General features: G+C 46.1%; 1 pseudogene; it reads left to right on the top strand.

Annotated features, from left to right (window-relative positions):
• The first annotated feature begins 16,308 nt into the window (after positions 1-16,308).
• Positions 16,309-19,122, top strand: LOC126931613 (TBCC domain-containing protein 1-like; annotated as a pseudogene).
• The last annotated feature ends 555 nt before the right edge of the window (positions 19,123-19,677 follow it).

The following is a 19,677-nucleotide window of genomic DNA, read 5'->3' as shown; positions in this document are numbered from 1 at the left end:
AGGTACAGGAGCTGGGTGTTTCTACAGCCTGCACGCTTGGGAGCCCCAGGAAAGACCCCCGATCCCTGCAGGCATGGGGGTGTCTGGTGTCTGCCAGGCCTCCCTCCAGTCCAGGCACCTGCTCTGATCTCGGAGCAGGGTTTGGGGCTGAGCCCAGGGACCATGAGTGGCAGCAAGAGGCAGATTGATTCCAAGGCAGAAGGGGGCAGATCCCCAGTAAGGCCCCACCTTTGGGCCAGGGAGGACCTGAAGGCTGGGGGCTGGACTGACAGTCCCACGGACCAGAGTGGGGACTTGTGGTGACTCTTCCAGGCCCACCCATGGCTGCCCATGGGCCAACTGGCACAAACTTTCTCCCCTCAGAGGTCCATAAAAGCCCTGGGGTCAGCCGGAGCAGGGCAGAGGATGGCCAGAGGACAAAGAAGGCAGAGAGACGTCGGTGCGACCAGCTGCAGAGAGGAGTACCCTCTGCTGAGAGCTACAGAGATGACCTGCTGGCGGAGAGGAGCTATTCTCTCTGCAGAGATGTCTGAATGACATGCCTGCAGAGAGGAGTCACCCTCTCCAGGGCCTCCTCTCTGCTGAGAACTGAACACTCCATGGGACGACCTGCCTACAGAGAGGAGCTACCCACTGTGGGTCTCTTCTGAGCTGTTCTAACACTAAATAAAACTCTTCATCTTCACCCTTCATTTGTCTGTGACCCTGATTCTTCCTGGATGCAGGACAAGAACAAGAACTCAGGCACTGTGACCACAGAGATTTTCTGTAAGAAAAATCGATCCCATAACACTAGGATTACAGACACAAGCCATTGGACCTGGACTTAATTTTTGTCTGATAGATCTTTTTTTTTTTTTTTTTTTTTTTCTGAGATGGATTCTTGCTGTGTCTCCCAGGCTGGAGTGAAGTGGCACAATCTTGACTCACTGCAACCTCCACCTCCTGGTTTCAAGCAGTTCTCCTGCATCAGCCTCCCAAGTAGCTGGGATTACAGATGCACACCCCCATGCCTGGCTAATTTTTGTATTTTTAGTAGAGACAGGGTTTCACCATGTTGGCCAGGCTGGTCTCAAACTCCTGACCTCAAGAGATCTGCCTGCCTTGGCATCCCAAAGTGCTGGGATTACAGGAGTGAGCCGTTGCACCCAGCCTGATTTTTTTTTTTTTTGAGACTGAGTCTCACTCTGTCGCCCAGGCTGGAGTGCAGTGGCGTGATCTCGGCTCACTGCAAGCTCCGCTTCCCAGGTTCACGCCATTCTCCCGCCTCAGCCTCCAGAGTAGCTGGGACTACAGGCGCCTGCCGCCACGCCCGACTAATTTTTTGTATTTTTAGTAGAAACAGGGTTTCACCATGTTAGCCAGGATGGTCTCTATCTCCTGACTTCGTGATCCACCCGCCTCGGCCTCCCAAAGTGCTGGGATTACAGGGTTGAGCCACCGCGCCCGGTTTTTTTTGGTTGTTGTTTTTTTTTTTTTTTTTTTGAGTCTCACTCTGTTGCCTAGGCTGGAGTGCAGTGGTGCAATCTCGGTTCACTGCAACCTCCACCTCCTGGGTTCAAGCGACTCTTGTGCCTCAGCCTCCCAAGTAGCTGGGATTACAGGTGCACACCACCACACCTGGCTAATTTTTTGTATCTTTTTTAGTAGAGATGAGCTTTCACCATATTGCCCTGGCTGGTCTTGAACTCCTGAACTCAGGCAATCTGCCTACCTTGGCCTCCAAAAGTGCTGGGATTACAGGCGTGAGCTACCATGCCCGGCCTCAGCCTGATATATCTTGAAGCTCTATTTTATTGGGGCTTTTTTGTTTTTGTTTTTTTGAGATAGAGTCTTGCTCTGTTGCCCAAGCTGGAGTGCAGTGGTGTGATCTTGGCTTACTACAGCCTCTAACTCCTGGGTTTAACTGATTCTCATGACTCAGCCTCCTGAGTAGCTGGGATAACAGGCACATGCTACCACACCTGGCAGATTTTTGTATTTTTTAGTAGAGACAGGGTTTCACCATGTTGGCCAGGCTAGTCTTGAACTCCTGGCCTCAAGTGATTTCCTGCCTCTACCTCCCAAAGTGCTGAGATTACAGGCATGAGCCACTGCACCTGGCCTCTGTTGTTTGATATGTGCACATTTAGGACTGCTGTGTCATAGGCTGGGAATGGTGGCTCATGCTTGTAATCCCAGCACTTTGGAAGACTGAGGCAGTCTTCCAAGACCAGTCTGGGCAACATGGTGAAAGTGCCTTTACAAAAAAAAAAAAGAAAGACAAAAAGACAAAAATTAGTCAGGTGTGGTGGTGTGCCTCTGTAGTCCCAGTTACTTAGGAGGCTGAGGTCAGAGGATCTTTTGAGCCTGGGAGGTCAAGGCTGCAAAGAACCATGACATGACCACTGCATTCCAGTCTAGGTGACAAAGCAAACTATATTTTTAAAAAATTGCTGTGTCCTCTTGGTGGGTTAAGGCTTTGTTCATTAGACAATGTTCCTCTCAATCTGCAGTAATTTTCATTGCTCTTAAATCATTTTATCTGGTATTAGCATGGCCACTCCTGATTTCTTTTGAGTAATACGTGTATGATTTATCTTTTACTTTTTTTTTTTTTTTTGAGATCGTCTTTCGGTCTTGTTGCACAGGCTGGAGTGCAATGGCACAATCTCAGTTCACTGCAGCTTCCGCCTCCTGGGTTCAAGCAATTCTCCTGCCTCAACTTCCCAAGTAGCTGGGATTACAGGCATGTGCCACCATGCCTGGCTAATTTTTTGTATTTTTAGTAGAGACAGGGTTTCTCCATGTTGGCCAGGCAGGTCTCAAACTCCTGGCTTCAGATGATCCACCCACCTCGGCCTCCTAAAGTGCTGGGATTACAGGTGTGAGCCACCGCGCCCAGCCTATCCTTTTACATTCAACCTACCGATGTCATTATATTTACATATAAATGTGCATGTACATATACATGTTGTTTTTTATTTTTCTACCAGTCTTTTAATTGGTATGCCTAGATCATTTACATTTAATGTAATTTTTGATATATTAGGGCTAAGTCTGCCATTTTATGTTTCTTTTTGTTTCATCTCGCATTTTCATCACTCTTCGACTGTTTTCCCCCTTCCTGCGGATTACTTAAACATTTTTTAAAATTCCTTTTTGATTTATCTGTTATAACTTTTTATTTATTATGAATGTTTTTAGTCGTTGGTCTAGATATTACATTATACATATGAAACCTATCACAATTACTGGGGTCAACATTTTATCAGTTTGAGTCAAGTATAGAAATCTTACCTCCATTTAGGTCCCTTAACATTCCCTCCCCCTTGTATACTTTAATTATCTTAAATATTTCCCATCTATATACTGAGAACCATATCAGATAATATAATATTTACTTCAGCCATCCAATATAATTTAGAAAACTCAAGATGAGAAGATTGACCTATTATCATATATTTATATTTTTATACTTCCTCTTCTTTCTTCATAATTTTTGTTTTGTTTGTTTGTTTGTGATGGCGTCTCATTCTGTTGCCCAGGTTGGAGTGCAGTGATGTGATCCTGGCTCCCTGCAATCTCTGACTCCCAGGTTCGAGTGACTCTCCTGCCTCAGCCTCTCGAGTAGCTAAGACTACAGGCATGCAGCACCATGCACGGCTAATTTTTGTATTTTCAGTAGAGATCGGGTTTCGCCATGTTGGCCATGCTGGTCTTGAACTCCTGACCTCAAGTGATCTGCCTGTCTCAGCCTCCCAAATTTTCTTCATAATGTTTTAAACTTTTTTTTTTTTTTTTTAAGAGTAGGTCTGGTGGAGGCAAATTATCTTAGTTTCCCTTATCTGAGAATCTTCCTGAAGGATATTCTTGTAGGGTATGGGATTTAAAGTTGACAGTTGTTTTTTGTTTGTTTGTTTGTGTTTGTTTGTTTGTTTTTTCAGTACTTGGAAAACGTGCCATTCCCTGCTGGTCTCTATGGCTTCTTATAAGAAGTCTACTGTCGGGCCGGGCGCGGTGGCTCAAGCCTGTAATCCCAGCACTTTGGGAGGCCGAGACGGGCGGATCACAAGGTCAGGAGATCGAGACCATCCTGGGTAACACAGTGAAACCCCGTCTCTACTAAAAATACAAAAAACTTAGCCGGGCGAGGTGGCGGGCGCCTGTAGTCCCAGCTACTCGGGAGGCTGAGGCCGGAGAATGGCGTGAACCCGGGAGGCGGAGCTTGCAGTGAGCTGAGATCCGGCCACTGCACTCCAGCCTGGGTGACAGAGCGAGACTCCGTCTCAAAAAAAAAAAAAAAAAAAAAAAAAAAAAAAAAAAAAAAAAAAAAAAGAAGTCTACTGTCAATGGAGTAATTGTTCCTTTACAGGTACTGTGTTGTTTGTATTTGCTTCCAAGACTTTTCTCCTTGTCTTTATTTTAAGAAGTTTGCTTATAATGTGTCTTGCAATGGATTTCTTTGAATGTATTCTACTTAGGGTTCACTCCATTTCTTGAATCTGTATGTTCATGTGCTCTAAATTTCCTTCTAAGCACAGCTTTAGCAGCATCTCACAAATTTTGACATGTTGTGTGTTTATTTTCATTCAGCTCAAAGTACTTTTTGAATTTTCTTTTTACTCTTTGAAATCAAAATTACTTAAATGTGTGTTATTTCATTTCCCAACACTGGGCTATCATCCAGATATCGGTAATTAGTTTCTTTTTTTTTTTTTTTTTTTTTTTGAGATGTAGTCTCGCTCTGTCACCCAGGCTGGAGTGCAGTGGTGCAATCTCAGCTCACTGCAAGCTCCGCCTCCTGAGTTCATGCCATTCTCCCGCCTCAGCCTCCCAAGCAGCTGGGATTACAGGCGCCCACCACACGCCCGGCTAATTTTTTGTATTTTTAGTAGAGATGGGGTTTCACCGTGTTAGCCAGGATGGTCTCGATCTCCTGACCTCGTGATCTGCCCGACTAGGCCTCCCAAAGTGCTGGGATTACAGGCGTGAGCCACCGCGCCCGGCCAGTAATTAGTTTCTAATTTAATTCCACTGTGCTCAAGGAACATACTTCGTATGACTTGAATCCTTTTAAATTTATTGATACATCGTTTTGGATTTTGATTTTTTTTTTTTTTTTAACAGAGTCTTGCTCTGTCACGCAGGCTGGAGTGCAGTGGCATGATATTGGCTCACTGCAACCTCTGCCTCCCGGTTTTAAGCAATTCTTGTGCCTCAGCTTCCCAAGTAGCTGGGACTACAGGTGTGCACCACTATACCTGGCTAATTTTTGTATTTTTAGTAGAGATACGGTTTCGCCATGTTGGCCAGGCTGGTGTCAAACTCCTGACCTCAAGTGATCTACCTGTCTCAGCCTCCCAAACTGCTGGGATTACAGACATGATCCACCGTGCCCAGCCTGCTTCTTGTGTTTTGAAGCTCTGTTATCGTATGTATAAATGCTTAGAATTGTTAGGTTCTCTTAATAAATTGGTCCCTTTTTCACTGTCAAATGGCATTATTTATCCCTATAATATTCTTTCCTCTGAAGTCTACTTTTCTTTTCTTTCTTTTTTCTTTCTTTCTTTCTTTCTTTCTTTTTTTTTTTTTTTTTTTGAGATGGAGTCTCGCTCTATCAACCAGCCTGGAGTACAATGGCACGATCTTGGCTCACTGCAACCTCCACCTCCCAGGTTCAGGCGATTCTCCTGCCTCAGCCTTCTGAATAGCTGGGACTACAGGTGCACGCCACCACACCCAGCTAATTTTTGTATTTTTAGTAGAGACGGAGTTTCACCATGTTGGTCAGGCTGATCTCGAACTCCTGACGTTGTGATCTGCCCGCCTCAGCCTGCCAAAGTGCTGGGATTACAGGCATGAGCCACCACTCCTGGCCTACATTTCTTTCTTTCTTTAAAAAAAAAAAAAAAATCTGTTGTTATAGTGACAACATCTCACTATGTTGCCCAGGATGGTCTCAAACTTTTCAGCTCACACAATCCTCCTGCCTTGGCCTCCCAAAGTGCTGGAATTACAGGCGTGAGCCACCACGACCAGCCCTGAAGTCTGCTTTTGTGATATTAACATAGCCACTCCAGTTTTCTGTGGGTTAGTGTTAGCATGGTATTAAAAATCCTTTTACTTATAATTTATTTGTTTCTTTTAAAGTGGGTTTCTCATAGAAAGCACATAGTTGGACTTTTTTCTTTTATCCAATCTGACAATCTTTGCCTTTTAATTTTGTTGTTTAGATCATTTATATTTAATATCGTTATTGATATTGTCAGGTTTAAGTATTACATTTTGCTACTTGTTTTCTATTTGTCTCATCTGTTCTTTGTTCTCCTTCCCTCTTTTTCTTCTTTGGGTTTTTGTTGTTGTTGTTGTTTTTGAGATGGAGTCTCTCTCTGTCACCCAGGCTGGAGTGCAGTGGCACGATCTTGGCTCACTGCAACCTCTGCCTCAGATCACACGATTCTCCTGCTGCCTCAGCCTCCTAAGTAGCTGGGACTACAGGCACCTACCACCATGCCCGGCTAATTTTTTATATTTTTAGTAGAGACGGGGTTTCACCGTGTTAGCCAGGATGGTCTTGATCTCTTGACCTCATGATCCGCCCACCTCGGCCTCCCAAAGTGCTGGGAATTACAGGTGTGAGCCACTGTGCCCAGCTCTTCTTTGGGTTTAACTGAGTATTTTTTATAATTCCATCTTCTCTCTTCCCCGCCCCCCCCTTTCTGTAACAGAGTCTTGCTCTGTCACCCAGTCTGGAGTGCATTTGTGCAATTATGACTCACTGCAGTCTCAAACTCCTGGGCTCAAGCAATCTTCCCACCTTGTCCTCCCAAGTAGCTGGAACTACAGCTATGTGCCGCTACATCTGGCTTTTTATTTTTGAGACATGGTCTTGCTCTATCACCCAGGCAGGAGTGCACTGGTGCAATCATGGCTCACTGTGGTCTCCACCTCCCACATCCAAGTGATCCTCCCACCTTCAAGTAGCTGGGACCACAGGTTTGTGCCATCACACCTGGCTAATTTTTTATTTTTTACGGAGATGGAGGCTCCATATGTTGCCCAGGCTGGTCTTGAACTTCTGGGCTCACATAATCCTTCTGCCTCAGCTTCCTAAAATCTGCACCCAGCGCCTGGATAACACTGCACCCAGCCCCTGGATAACATTTTTTATTTTTTGTAGAGATGACGTCTCACTATGTTGCTCAGGCTAATCTCAAACTCCTGGCTTCAAGTGATCCTCCTGCCTCAGCCTCGAAAAGTGCTGAGATTACAGATATAAGTCACTGTGCCCCACCTGCTTTGTTATTTTAGTGTTGCTTTAGGGTTTATAGTAATCATCTCTAATTTATTACAGACTACCTTCAGGTGCTATTTATTATACTACTTAATGTACAGTGTAAGAAACCATAGTATATTTCCATTTTCTCCCTCCCAGCCTTTGTGCTATTGTTACATTTTACACTTACATCTGTTATAAACTCCACACTGCATTATTTTTGCTTTAAATAGTCAACAGCCAATTATCTCTTTTAAAAATGTATATTTAAGGGGCCGGGCGCAGTGGCTCATGCCTGTAATCCCAGCACTTTGGGAGGCCGAGGCGGGTGGATCACCTGAGGTCAGGAGTTTGAGACCATCCTGGCCAACATGGTGAAACCTCGTCTCTACTAAAAATATTAAAAATTTAGCTGGACATGATGGTAGGCGCCTGTAATCCCAGCTACTCGGGAGGCTGAGGCAGGAGAATTGCTTGAACCCAGGAGACGGAGGTTGCAGTGAGCTGATACTGTGCTACTGCACTCCAGCCAGACTTACAGAATGAGACTCCATCTCAAAAACACACACACACACACACACACACACAAATAAACAAAAATGTATATTTACCTATTTAATTACTATTTCCTATGGTCTCCATTTCTTTATGTATATCCAGATTTCCAATGGAAGTCATTTTCCTCTGTCTACAGATTTCTATTAACATTTCTTAGGCCAGGTGCAGTGGCTCATGCCTGTAATCCCAGCATTTTGGGAGGCCAAGGTGAGTGGATCACCTGAGCTCAAGAGTTTCAGACCAGCCTGGGCAACATGGTAAAACCCTGTCTCTACAAAAAGTACAACAATTAGCTGGGTGTGGTGGTACATGCCTGTAGTCCCAGCTACTCAGGAAGCTGAGGCAGGAGGATGGCTTGAGCCTGGGAGGCAGAGGTTGCAGTGAGCTGAGATTGCACCACTGCACTCCAGCCTTGGAGACCGAGCAAGACCCTGCCAAAAAAAAAAAAAAAAAAAAAGAAAAAAAAAAAAACAACATTTCTTATACTGCAGGTCTGCTGGTGATTAATCGTTTGAGATTTTGAATGTCTTCTTTTTATTTTGGCGGGGGGTAGAATTCGCATAACATGCACTATTTTAACCATTTTGAAGTGTACAACTCAGTATCTTTCAGTACATTTACAGTTTTGTGCAACTGTCACCAATAATTCCAAAACATTTTCTTCACCCCAAAAAGAAACCCCATACCCATTTTGTCTAAAGACCTTTCACTTACTTCCTGAGTTCTTTTTTGCCCCATTCAGCTACTGGCTCTCCATGTGTGTAAAAAACCTCTTGGGACTAAGGTTGGGACTCCAGGAAACTAACTGGTTCCTTCCTCCTTAACTTCCACACCCAGGGTCATAGATCAAATAAAGTTGTTTTTACTGCATCTGCTGCTGATGGAGCTTAAGAGAATGAGCCATATACTACAATACATTGGTTCAACCACCAAAATGCATCCCCCTCCTCCTTTTTTTTTTCTTTTTTTTTTTTTTTTTTTTTCCTTTTGAGATAGGGTCTCCTTCTGTCACCCAGGATGAAGTAAAGTGGTGCAATTACAGCTCACTGTAGCCTCAACCTCTGGGGCTCAAGTGGTCCTCCCACCTCAGCTTCCTGAGGAGCTGGTACTACAGAAGCACACTACCACACTCAGCTACTTTGAAATTTTTTTGTAGAGACAAGGTCTCACTATGCTGTCCAGGCTGGTCTCAATCCCCTGGGCTCAAGTGATCCTCCTGCGTAAGCCACTGTGCCTGGCCTGACCTAGATTCTTAAAATAGTTGGCTCTCTAGGGTTCTAGGGTTCCTCCCTCTAATCTCTTCTTCCTTTAATTCCTTAGTTCAAGTTCATTTTCCATTCTGTCTGCAGAAATACTTTTTTTTTTTCTTTTGAGACAGAGTCTTGCTCTATCACCCAGGCTGGAGTGCAGTGGCATGATTTTGGCTCACTGAAACTCCACCTCCCAGGTTCAAGCAATTCTTGTGCCTCAGCGCCTCCCAAGTAGGTGGGATTATACCTGGCTAATTCTTGCTTGCTTGCTTGCTTTCCTTTCTTTTTTTTTTTTTTCGACAGAGTTTTACTCTTGTCGCCCAGGATGGAGTGCAATGGCATGATCTCGGCTCACTGCAACTTCCACCTCCCTGGTACAAGCAATTCTCCTGCCTCAGCCTCCCAAGTAGCTGGGATTACATGCATGTACCACCACGCCTGGCTAATTTTTATATTTTTAGTAGAGACAGGGTTTCACCATGTTGGCCAGGCTGGTCTCAAACTGCTAGCCTCAAGTGATCCACCAGCCTTGGCCTCCCAAAGTGCTAGGATTATAGGCATGAGTCACCAAGCCCAGTCTCTGCAGAAATTATTATTATTATTATTTTTTTTGAGATGGAGTCTCCATCTGTTACCCAGGCTGGCGTACAGTGGCGTGATTTCGTCTCACTGCAGCCTCCACCTCGCAACTTCAAGTGATTTTCCTGCCTCAGCCTCCCAAGTAGCTGGGATTACAGGCGTGTACCACCACACTCAGCTAATTTTTAAAATTTTTATTAGAGATGGGATTTCACCATGTTGGCCAGGCTGGTCTGTAACTCCTGACCTCAGGTGATCTACCCACCTCAGCCTCCCAAAGTGCTGGGATTACAGGCGTGAGCCACCGTGCTCAGCCAGCCCCCCTTAACTATTTTCAGTCACCCACACAGAGTGGGCCTTTTCATGCCAGCAAGCTGTGGATCATGCCAGTCCCTTTATTGGAGGGTTCTATCCAACCACTAGCCCATCCTTCCAGAATCAGCTCAAGCCTGGGCAACAAAGTGAGACCCTGTCTCTACAGAAATATTAAAAAATTAGCCACGCACCGTGGTACATGCCTGTTGTCCCACCTACATGAATGGCTAAGGCAGGAGGATCACTTGAGCCTGGGAGGTCAAGGTTGCAGTGCGCTATTATCACACCACTGCACTACTTACTGCCTTGGTGACAAGAGTGAGACCTTGTCTCAATAACAATAATACAATAATCAATTATAACAAATGTAGCGGCTGGGCGTGGTGCTCACACCTGTAATCCCAGCACTTTGGGAGGACGAGGCGGGCAGATCACGAGGTCAGGAGATCGAGACCATCCTGGCTAACACAGTGAAACCCCGTCTCTACTAAAAATACTGGCCGGGCGCGGTGGCTCAAGCCTGTAATCCCAGCACTTTGGGAGGCCGAGGTGGGCGGATCACAAGGTCAGGAGATCGAGACCACAGTGAAACCCCGTCTCTACTAAAAATACAAAAAATTAGCCGGGCGCGGTGGCGGGTGCCTGTAGTCCCAGCTACTCAGGAGGCTGAGGCAGGAGAATGGCGGGAACCCGGGAGGCGGAGCTTGCAGTGAGCCGAGATCGCGCCACTGCACTCCAGCCTGGGCAACAGCGTGAGACTCCGTCTCAAAAAAAAAAAAAAAAAAAAAAAAAAAAAAAATTAGCTGGGTATGGTAGCGGGTGCCTGTAGTCCCAGCTACTCAGGAAGCTGAGGCAGGAGAATGGTGTGAACCCAGGAGGCAGAGGTTGCAGTGAGCCAAGATCGTGCCACTGCACTCCAGCCTGGGCAACAGAGCAAGACTCCATCTCAAAAACAAAAAACAAAAAACAACAAATGTAGCACGCCAATGTACGATCTTAATAATAGGGAAAACTGAGGGGTGTGGGAAGAGGGATTATACCAGAACTCTACTCTCTGCTCAATGTTTTTGTAAACCTAAAATTTCCCTAAAAAATACTCTATTAATTAAAAACAAACAACAGCAATGAAAACTCAAGTGCGCAAGAAGTGATAACTGCTAGGCATTGATGAGGAACACGTGGCAGATAAGGGAAGGAGGTCTGGTTGGGGGACCTGCCTTTGTCTTCATGTCCTCTGTCATTCTACTCCTCAGTCCTGAAGATAAACTCAAATTTGAAGAAATTCAAATAATTTCTAAGACAAGGCAGTTTTGGCCGGGTGCGGTGGCTCAAGCCTGTAATCCCAGCACTTTGGGAGGCCGAGACGGGTGGATCACGAGGTCAGGAGATCAAGACCATCCTGGCTAACATGGTGAAATCCCGTCTCTACTAAAAAATACAAAAAACTAGCCAGGCGAGGTGGCGGGCGCCTGCAGTCCCAATTACTCGGGAGGCTGAGGCAGGAGAATGGCGTGAACCCGGGAGGCGGAGCTTGCTGTGAGCTGAGATCCGGCCACTGCACTCCAGCTTGGGCGACAGAGCGAGACTCCGTCTCAAAAAAAAAAAAAAAAAAAAAAAGACAAGGCAGTTTTATACTGAGATAGTTTGGATATTTGTCCCCTTGAAGTCTCATGCTGAAATGTGATCCCCAGTGTCGGAGCTGGGGCCTGGTGGGAGTTTGGATTGTGGGGTGGATCCCTCGTGAATAGCTTGGTGCCATTCTCTTTCAAGGGAATGAGTGAGTTGTCTTAGTTCCTGCAAGAACTGATTATGAAGAAGAGCCTGACACTTCCCTTCCCTGTCCCTTCCACTCTTGCTGCGTGCTGCCTGCTCCCTTTTGCCTTCTACCATGAGTGGAAGCTTCCTGAGGCCCAGAAGCAGATGCTGGCACCATGCTCTTTTTTTTTTTTTTTTTTTTTTTTGAGATGGAGTTTCACTCTTTCGACCAGGCTGAAGTGAAGTGGCATGATCTCAGCTCACTGCAACCTCCGCCCCTGGGGTTCAAACAATTCTTCTGCCTCAGCCTCCTGAGTAGCTGGGATTATAGGCGATCGCCACCACACCTGACTAATTTTTGTATTTTTAGTAGGGATGGTGTTTCACCACGTTGGCCAGTCTGGTCTCGAACTCTTGACCTCAGCCTGACCCACCCACCTCCACCTCCCAAAGTGCTAGGATTACAGGCATGAGCCACCACACCCGGCCACACCATGCTTCTTGTACAGTCTGCAGAATCATAAGCAAAATAAACCTCTTTTCTTTATAAATTACCCAGCCTCAGGTATTTCCTTTATAGCAGCACAAATAAACTAAGATACATACTGAGGATGATGATGCCAGCTGAAGAACCAGAAGGCTAGAGGAGGAGATAGGTCCAGCTATGGATGGTGAACTCAGATCAGAAATGGTAGACTTAGACAAGATCCAAAAATCTCCCTGAGCTGTGCAGCAGCAGCAGAGGCTTGAGATTCAGTTGGCAGGGTTGGACATCTCTACATCTAGTTGTCCCAGTTTTAGGTGTGTGTCCGAGTAGCTCCCTGTTCTAAAAGTTTTTGTTTCTGATTTCTTCTTCATTGTTAGGTGTCTTTCCTGGGGACTAAGATAGGAGGAGGGACTCTGGACCTTGTTTTTTTTTTTTTTTTTGGACGGAGTTTTGCTCTTGTTGCCCAGGCTGAAGTTCAATGGTGTGATCTTGGCTCACTGCAACCTCCACCTCCCGGGTCCAAGTGATTCTCCTACCTCAACCTCCCATGTAGCTGGGGCTGCAGGCACCTGCCGCCATGCCTAGCTAATTTTTATATATTTTTTTTGTAGAGACAGGGTTTCACTATGTTGTCCAGGCTGGTCTCAAACTTCTGACCTCACTTAACCCACCCACCTCAGCCTACCGAAGTGCTGGGATTACAGGTGTGAGCCACTGCACCTGGCCTGGGCTTCTTCACTGGCCTGTTTCCTTAGGTTGTCTGCCAGAGGTTGGTCATAGCTCCAGGGAGGAACCATTAGGTGCCTCCCATTAGGGCACAATTATGTGGGCCCTTTTACCGTTGTAGGAGGAACTATACGCCATCTTTCCCTATTTTCCAAACTGCAGATACCCCTAGAAGAGAGATTAAGCCCAGTTCGAATTGTTTTGATGTAAGCTTAAAAAGCAGTACTAGCGTGGTAATGAATGTGTTCAATTTGGGTATTGCATTGGAATTAAATAGGTAAAGACTAAAAAGTTTCTCTGATTTGGTCTGACTTGCTAATAGGTTCTATTCTCCCATTCATCTACCTGATAAGTCCATAGAGTAATAACTCTATTTTTTTTTTTTTTTTTTTTTTTTTGAGACAGAGTTTCCCTCTTATTGCCCAGGCTGGAGTGCAATGGCATGATCTCGGCTCACCACAACTTTCCCCTCCTGGGTCCAAGCGATTCTCCTACCTCAGCCTCCCAAGTAGCTGGGATTACAGATATGTGCCACCATGCCCGGCTAATTTTGTATTTCTAGTAGAGATGGGGTTTCTGCATGCTGGCCAGGCTGGTCTCGAACTCCTAACCTCAGGTGATCTGCCCATCTCGGCCTCCCAAAGTGCTGGGATTACAGACGTGAGCCACCGTGCAAAACCTGTAATAACTCTTTTAGAGTCTTTTCTTAGTTTGTTTTCTGTTGCTTAGAACACCTAAAACTAGGTAATTTATAAAGAAATTTATCTCTTACAATTCTCGTAGCTGGAAGGTCCAAGGCCATGGCTCAGCATCTAATGAGGGCCTTCTTCGTGGTGGGGACTCTAGAGTCCTGATGTGGCCTGGGCTCTGAGCATTACACGGCAAGGGGGTCCAGCATGCTAGCTCTGGTATTTCTCTTCTTATAAAGCCACCAGTAACACTCCCTTGATAACCTGTTAATCCATGAATTAATCATTCTGAAACACATTTTAATCCATTCATGAAGGCAGACCCCTCATGACCAAATCACCTCTTTTTTTTTTTTTTTTTGAGATGGAGTCTTGCTCTGTCACCCAGGCTGGAGAGAAGTGGCACGATCCCGGCTCACTGCAACCTCCGGCTCCCGGGTTCAAGAGATTCTCTTGCCTCAGCCTCCTGAGTAGCTGGGACTACAGGCGAACGCCACCACACCCGGCTAATTTTTGTATTTTTATTAGAGACGAGGTTTCACCATGTTGGCCAGGATGGTCTTGATCGCCTTGATGGGATGACAGGTGTGAGCTACCACGCCTGGCCTACCCAATCACCTCTTAAAGACCGTACCTTTCTTTCATTTCTTTTTCTTTTTTTCTTTCTTTTTTTTTTGAGACAGAGTCTCGCTCTGTCGCCCAGGCTGCAGTGCAATGGCGTGATCTCGCCTCACTGCAACCTCCGCCTCCCAGGTTCATATGATTCTCCCATCTCAGCCTCCCCAGTAGCTGGGATTACAGGCACCCGCCATCATGCCCGGCTAATTTTTTTTGTATTTTTGTAGAGATGGGGTTTCACCATGTTGGTCAGGCTAGTCTCAAACTCCTGACCTCAGGTGATCTGTCCACCTTGGCCTCCCAAAGTGCTGGAATTACAGACATAAGACTGTACCTTTCAATACTCCCATATTGTGGATTAAGTTTCAACAGGATTTTTGGAGGGTACGAACATTCAGGCCATAGCATTTCTCCTACCCAGAGGTGAAAGGCACCCCTCCCTTTCTCTCCTTCCTGTTTCCTCAGAAGGTACAGAGGAAATTTTTTAAATCTAAGTTTAGGTCTAGTGTAAATCCTTAGGGTGACAAGGATATGGGGCAGAAGAAGCAGAAGCCACGAAGGGAAAAATGTTTGTCAGTGTGGGACAAAGGTGAGAAGGACAAAGTCTGGGCCAGGAAAAGGTAGATAAATATTTGTGCATGTTACGTTCTTCACTGTTTTCAGAAGGCATCAGCTTTTTTGACTGGGGTAAATACGTCAGGTCTAAAAAGAAGTCATTCAGATTAGGGAAGCACTGAAGCAAAGGATGTGTTTTGGGCCAACTCGTTCCTCTGGCTTGTTTTTCTGGAGCAGGTGAGGATCACCTACATCCTTTAAGAGTGAAGATGAGGTGTGTTCAGGGCAATTGAATTTTCCAAGGGCTAAGACACTTTCTAGCTCTGTCCAGTCTTGGTGTCTCTTTGTCCTGAGACTTTCTCCACTTCCCAACCTGAGCACCACTTCCTTCCAGCAGGGCTGCTCTGCTGTCCCCCTATGATCCAGGCTGTGCTGCTCCTTTGCTGTGTCCTGCTGTCCCTGGTAGCTGCCTTTCAAAGAAATGCCCAGAGTGGGGCCCTAACCTTCCAGCCATCTTTTCCAGAGACTGGGCATCCATCTCTTATCTCTGGGAGAGCGAGATTCCTCTCTCAGATCCCAGGACCAGCCAGGATCTCTTACACACAGCCCCCTCCCTAGTCCCTCTGCCTGAGTACCTGTCCAACTTAGCTCTGAAGGTGGCCTTGGAGGAGGTGGGCTGCCCAACTGAGGCCCACGTTCTGCAGCTTCAGCTCATTAGGATGGGAGGAAAGGATACTACTGAAACCCCCATCTGAGAGTGTCAAAAGTTCAAGGAGGAGGAAGTGATTGGCAATACTAATATCGTCGTGAGGGATCTGGGGGGAACCACAGGGGAGCTTATGCGGGTCCAGCACTCCCGTTACCCTTCCTGAGGCATGTACCTATGGATGTGGGCAGGTGCTCTATGAGACAGCAGTGCTGATGTTTGAATTTACTGAGAAGCTCCCTTCCCCTAAACTGGTAACAGAGTTCAAGACTTCTGCTGTCAATGTCACCCAGAAGTGCACGGATGAGTCTTGGGAGCATTTGGAAGAAGTAGGCAAACGGCTGATGAATACCTCCGAAATTAAGAACTTCACAATGGCGTGGGTGCCGTGGCTCATGCCTGTCATCCCAGCACTTTGGGAAGCCGAGGCAGGTGGATCACGAGATCAGGAGTTCAAGACCAGCCTGGCCAACATAGTGAAACCCTGTTTCTACTAAAAATCCAAAAATTAGCCAGTGTAGTGGCACGTGCCTCTGGTCCCAGCTACTTAAGAGGCTGAGGCAGCAGAATTGCTTGAACCTGGGAGGCAGAGGTTGCAGTGACCAAGATTGTGCCACTGCGCTCCAGCCTGGCAACAGAGCGAGACCCCCATCTCAAAAATAAATAAATAATATCTCGTTAATAATTATAAAGAAAAAAAAAAGAACTTCACAAGACCAGGGCGAGGGTTGGGCCCAGTCAGTGAAGGGACATGGGGCGCCGTGGCACTCGCACGGAGAAGTGAGGGCACCTGCTAAGGCAGGTATGCAAAGATGCGTTTTCACCCAGATGTCCTTGGAGATAACTTGGATGAGCCCAGAGTTCTCCTCTGGGTGACAGCAGAACCCTTTATAGTGGGTGCCTTGCAGGTCCCCCCCTCCATCCAAGTTTAGTCTTCACTGTCTCAGGAAGATATCCACCTATGTGCGAATCCGAGCCATGGAAGGAGCTTCCCCACTCCTCTACTGGTCTACACCAAGGCGCATTGCTTGTGGGAAGCTGCAGTTGGCCAAGGACCTGATGTGGCTTTACTTCGAAATATCTGAGAGTCTTTCAGTGAAGACACCTGAGGAGCGCCTGGAATGGTCTGAGGTTCTGTCCAACTGCATGTCTGAGGAGGAAGTTGAAAAGCAGAGAAATCAGTTTTCAGTGGACACCCTGCAGTTTCTGCTCTTCTTATACATTCAACAATTGAACAAGGCCTCTACTAAGGACATCTTTGATTGCAGAAGAGTGGCCTAGGCTGGGAGCGGTGGCTCAAGCCTGTAATCCCAGCACTTTGGGAGGCCGAGACGGGCGGATCACGAGGTCAGAAGATCGAGACCATCCTGGCTAACACGGTGAAACCCCATCTCTACTAAAAATACAAAAAACTAGCCGGGCGAGGTGGCGGGCACCTGTAGTCCCAGCTACTCGGGAGGCTGAGGGAGGAGAATGGCGGGAACCCAGGAGGCGGAGCTTGCAGTGAGCCGAGATCGCGCCACTGCACTCCAGCCTGGGCGACAGAGGGAGACTCCGTCTCAAAAAAAAAAAAAAAAAAAAAAAAAAAAAGAGTGGCCTAGTCCCAGAAACAGATCTCAGCCTCCTGACCTGACTGAAAAATCTAATTGTCATAATAAGAACTGGAATGATTACAGTCACCAAGCTTTTATCTATGATCATGTCTGATCTCCCAAGCTGCTTTTAGATCCAGGACAACTCACTGCATCATTTCATTCAACCCATAGTAGTCTAGTGTCTCCAGAAGCTTCCTTATTGAAGGTAGAATAAGTAGAGCCAGGAAGATCTAGCCACTTCATGAACTTGCACTGTAGTAACCACTGCTTGCAGATAGTGGCTTCTCAAAGATCTCTAAGACTCTCCTTTCTACAAGCTGGAAGCCTGGTTGAGGTCCTTTTGACTGAGAATCCATTTGGTACATCAACTTGCCTCAAGTCTGGAAAGAAATTGGCTTGGGCTCATCAAGTTGAAGGGACAACCAAAAGAGCTAAGATTGCTTGCAATTCTTCTCCTTCTTCTTCTTCTTCTTTTTTTTTTTTTTTTTTTTTTTTTTTTTTTTTGAGATGGAGTCTCACTGTGTTGCCCAGGCTGGATCTCTGCTCACTGCAGCCTCCACTTCCTCAGCTCAAGCGATTATCTTGCCTCAGCCTCCCAAGTAGCTGGGATTACAGGTACCCACCACCACGCCCAGCTAATTTTTGCATTTTTTTTTTTTTTTGAGACGGAGTCTAGCTGTGTTGCCCAGGCTGGAGTGCAGTGGCTGGATCTCAGCTCACTGCAAGCTCCACCTCCCGGGTTCACGCCATTCTCCTGCCTCAGCCTCCTGAGTAGTTGGGACTACAGGCGCCCGCCACCACGCCCGGCTAATTTTTTGTATTTTTAGTAGAGACGGGGTTTCACCGTGTTAGCCAGGATGGTCTCAATCTCCTGACCTTGTGATCCACCCACCTTGGCCTCCCAAAGTGCTAGAATTACAGGCGTGAGCTACTGCGCCTGGCCATAATTTTTGCATTTTTCAGAGATGGGGTTTCACCATGTTGGCCAGGCTGATTTCAAACTCCTGACCTCAAATGATCCACTCACCTCGGCCTCCCAAAGTGCCAGGATTACAGGTATGAGTCACCACAACTGGCCCAGATTGCTTGTAATTCTAATGTGGCCCCTGGGATGCACCACATGGTGGTGATGAGCCAGGTTTACAAGCAGACATTGGCTAAGAGCTCAGATACTCTGGTGGGGGCGCATGTAGAGATTCATCATTGCAACGAATCTTTTATGTATCTGCTCTCTCCCTTATGACCTGTGACAATTGAGAAGTGCAGGACTAGCACCTTTGTCTTGGGCCCTGTAGCAACTATGCTTTACCTCCACAGTTGTGACAATGTTAAAGTCATTGCTGTTTGGCATCATTTGTCCATCTCTTCTGCGACAGGTTGCGTCTTTCACATTCTGATGCCTATGTGCCCACTCATTCTCTCTGGGAGCCAGATAGTAACTTTTGCCCCTTTTCATACCCATTACCCAACGCTAGGTAATGGACCCAGCATTAGTCCTGGTCAAAAGAGAACCATATGGCCAGTCCTTGCTACAGTGCGTAACTATTGGAATAATCCAATGGTTGTATGCAGAGAGAACAGCGACACTAGTGTCTTCTGGCTTTTACCACCTTCTGAATTATATGTATTTATTATTTCCTTTGAAATGGAAGAGGACACCACAGAGATTCCTGGGGGTCTTCCATCTGTTTATCAGAAAGCACTGGGTCAAAGAGAACTGAAGATACAGATCTGGCAGAAAACTGTGAAGGAGGCTCATTTGACATAGGACAAAGGAAGCAGTTCCAGGTACTGGTAGAGAACAAGTTTTCTGAGTGGTTGATTAATACAGGACATCGCCAATAGCTGGACAGCCTTGTACCCCCTGCAGCAGGCTCCAAACAAGCAGCTGGATAAAGATCTTCCATGGAAACACTGGGCCCTGGAAATACAAGGATAAATGGAGTACGGTGCTCATCTTGAAACTAAATTGGGAAGGTGCTCTTGCTGCTTAAGAGACATTGGGACTCTTTCATCCTATTTAAAGAACTTTATTTGATTTCCATTCCATGTTCATTTATTACTGTGTAGGCTGAATTTTAGCTAAACTTCTGACTTTTGTATAAACATATTGCTTATAGAACATCAGAAGACTCATCTTTGTGATGCCCAAATGAAAAAGTTGATGAAAGTAGCAGCATTGTATATATGTTAATATTAACACAATTGAGTGTAGATTTGCAACTATACTGTGTATCTTAATTTGCATGATGAAAGAATTTCATTCTTTCTACAGTTAAATAAGAGTTTTATAGTTCTTTGTAACTAAAAGGAAATTGCAACCAGGCACAGTGGCTCATGCCTGTCATTCCAACACTTTGGGAGTCTGAGGCGGGTGGATCACCTGAGGTCAGGAGTTTGAGAACAGCCTGGCCAATATGGTGAAACCCCATATTGGATGTGAAAACATGCAGGGTTTATTCAAGCAGATACAAGGTGCCATAAGGACAGCAGCCCAGGTAGATGCTTCCCAGGGAATATCTTTAATTTTGCAATTAAAAATGCAAAAATTAGCTGGGCTTGGTGGCATGCCCCTGTAATCCCAGC

Source organism: Macaca thibetana, chromosome 11 (assembly GCF_024542745.1).
Source record: "Macaca thibetana thibetana isolate TM-01 chromosome 11, ASM2454274v1, whole genome shotgun sequence".
Classification (NCBI taxonomy): Eukaryota; Metazoa; Chordata; class Mammalia; order Primates; family Cercopithecidae; genus Macaca; species Macaca thibetana.
This window is presented reverse-complemented; position numbering and strand designations above follow the sequence as displayed.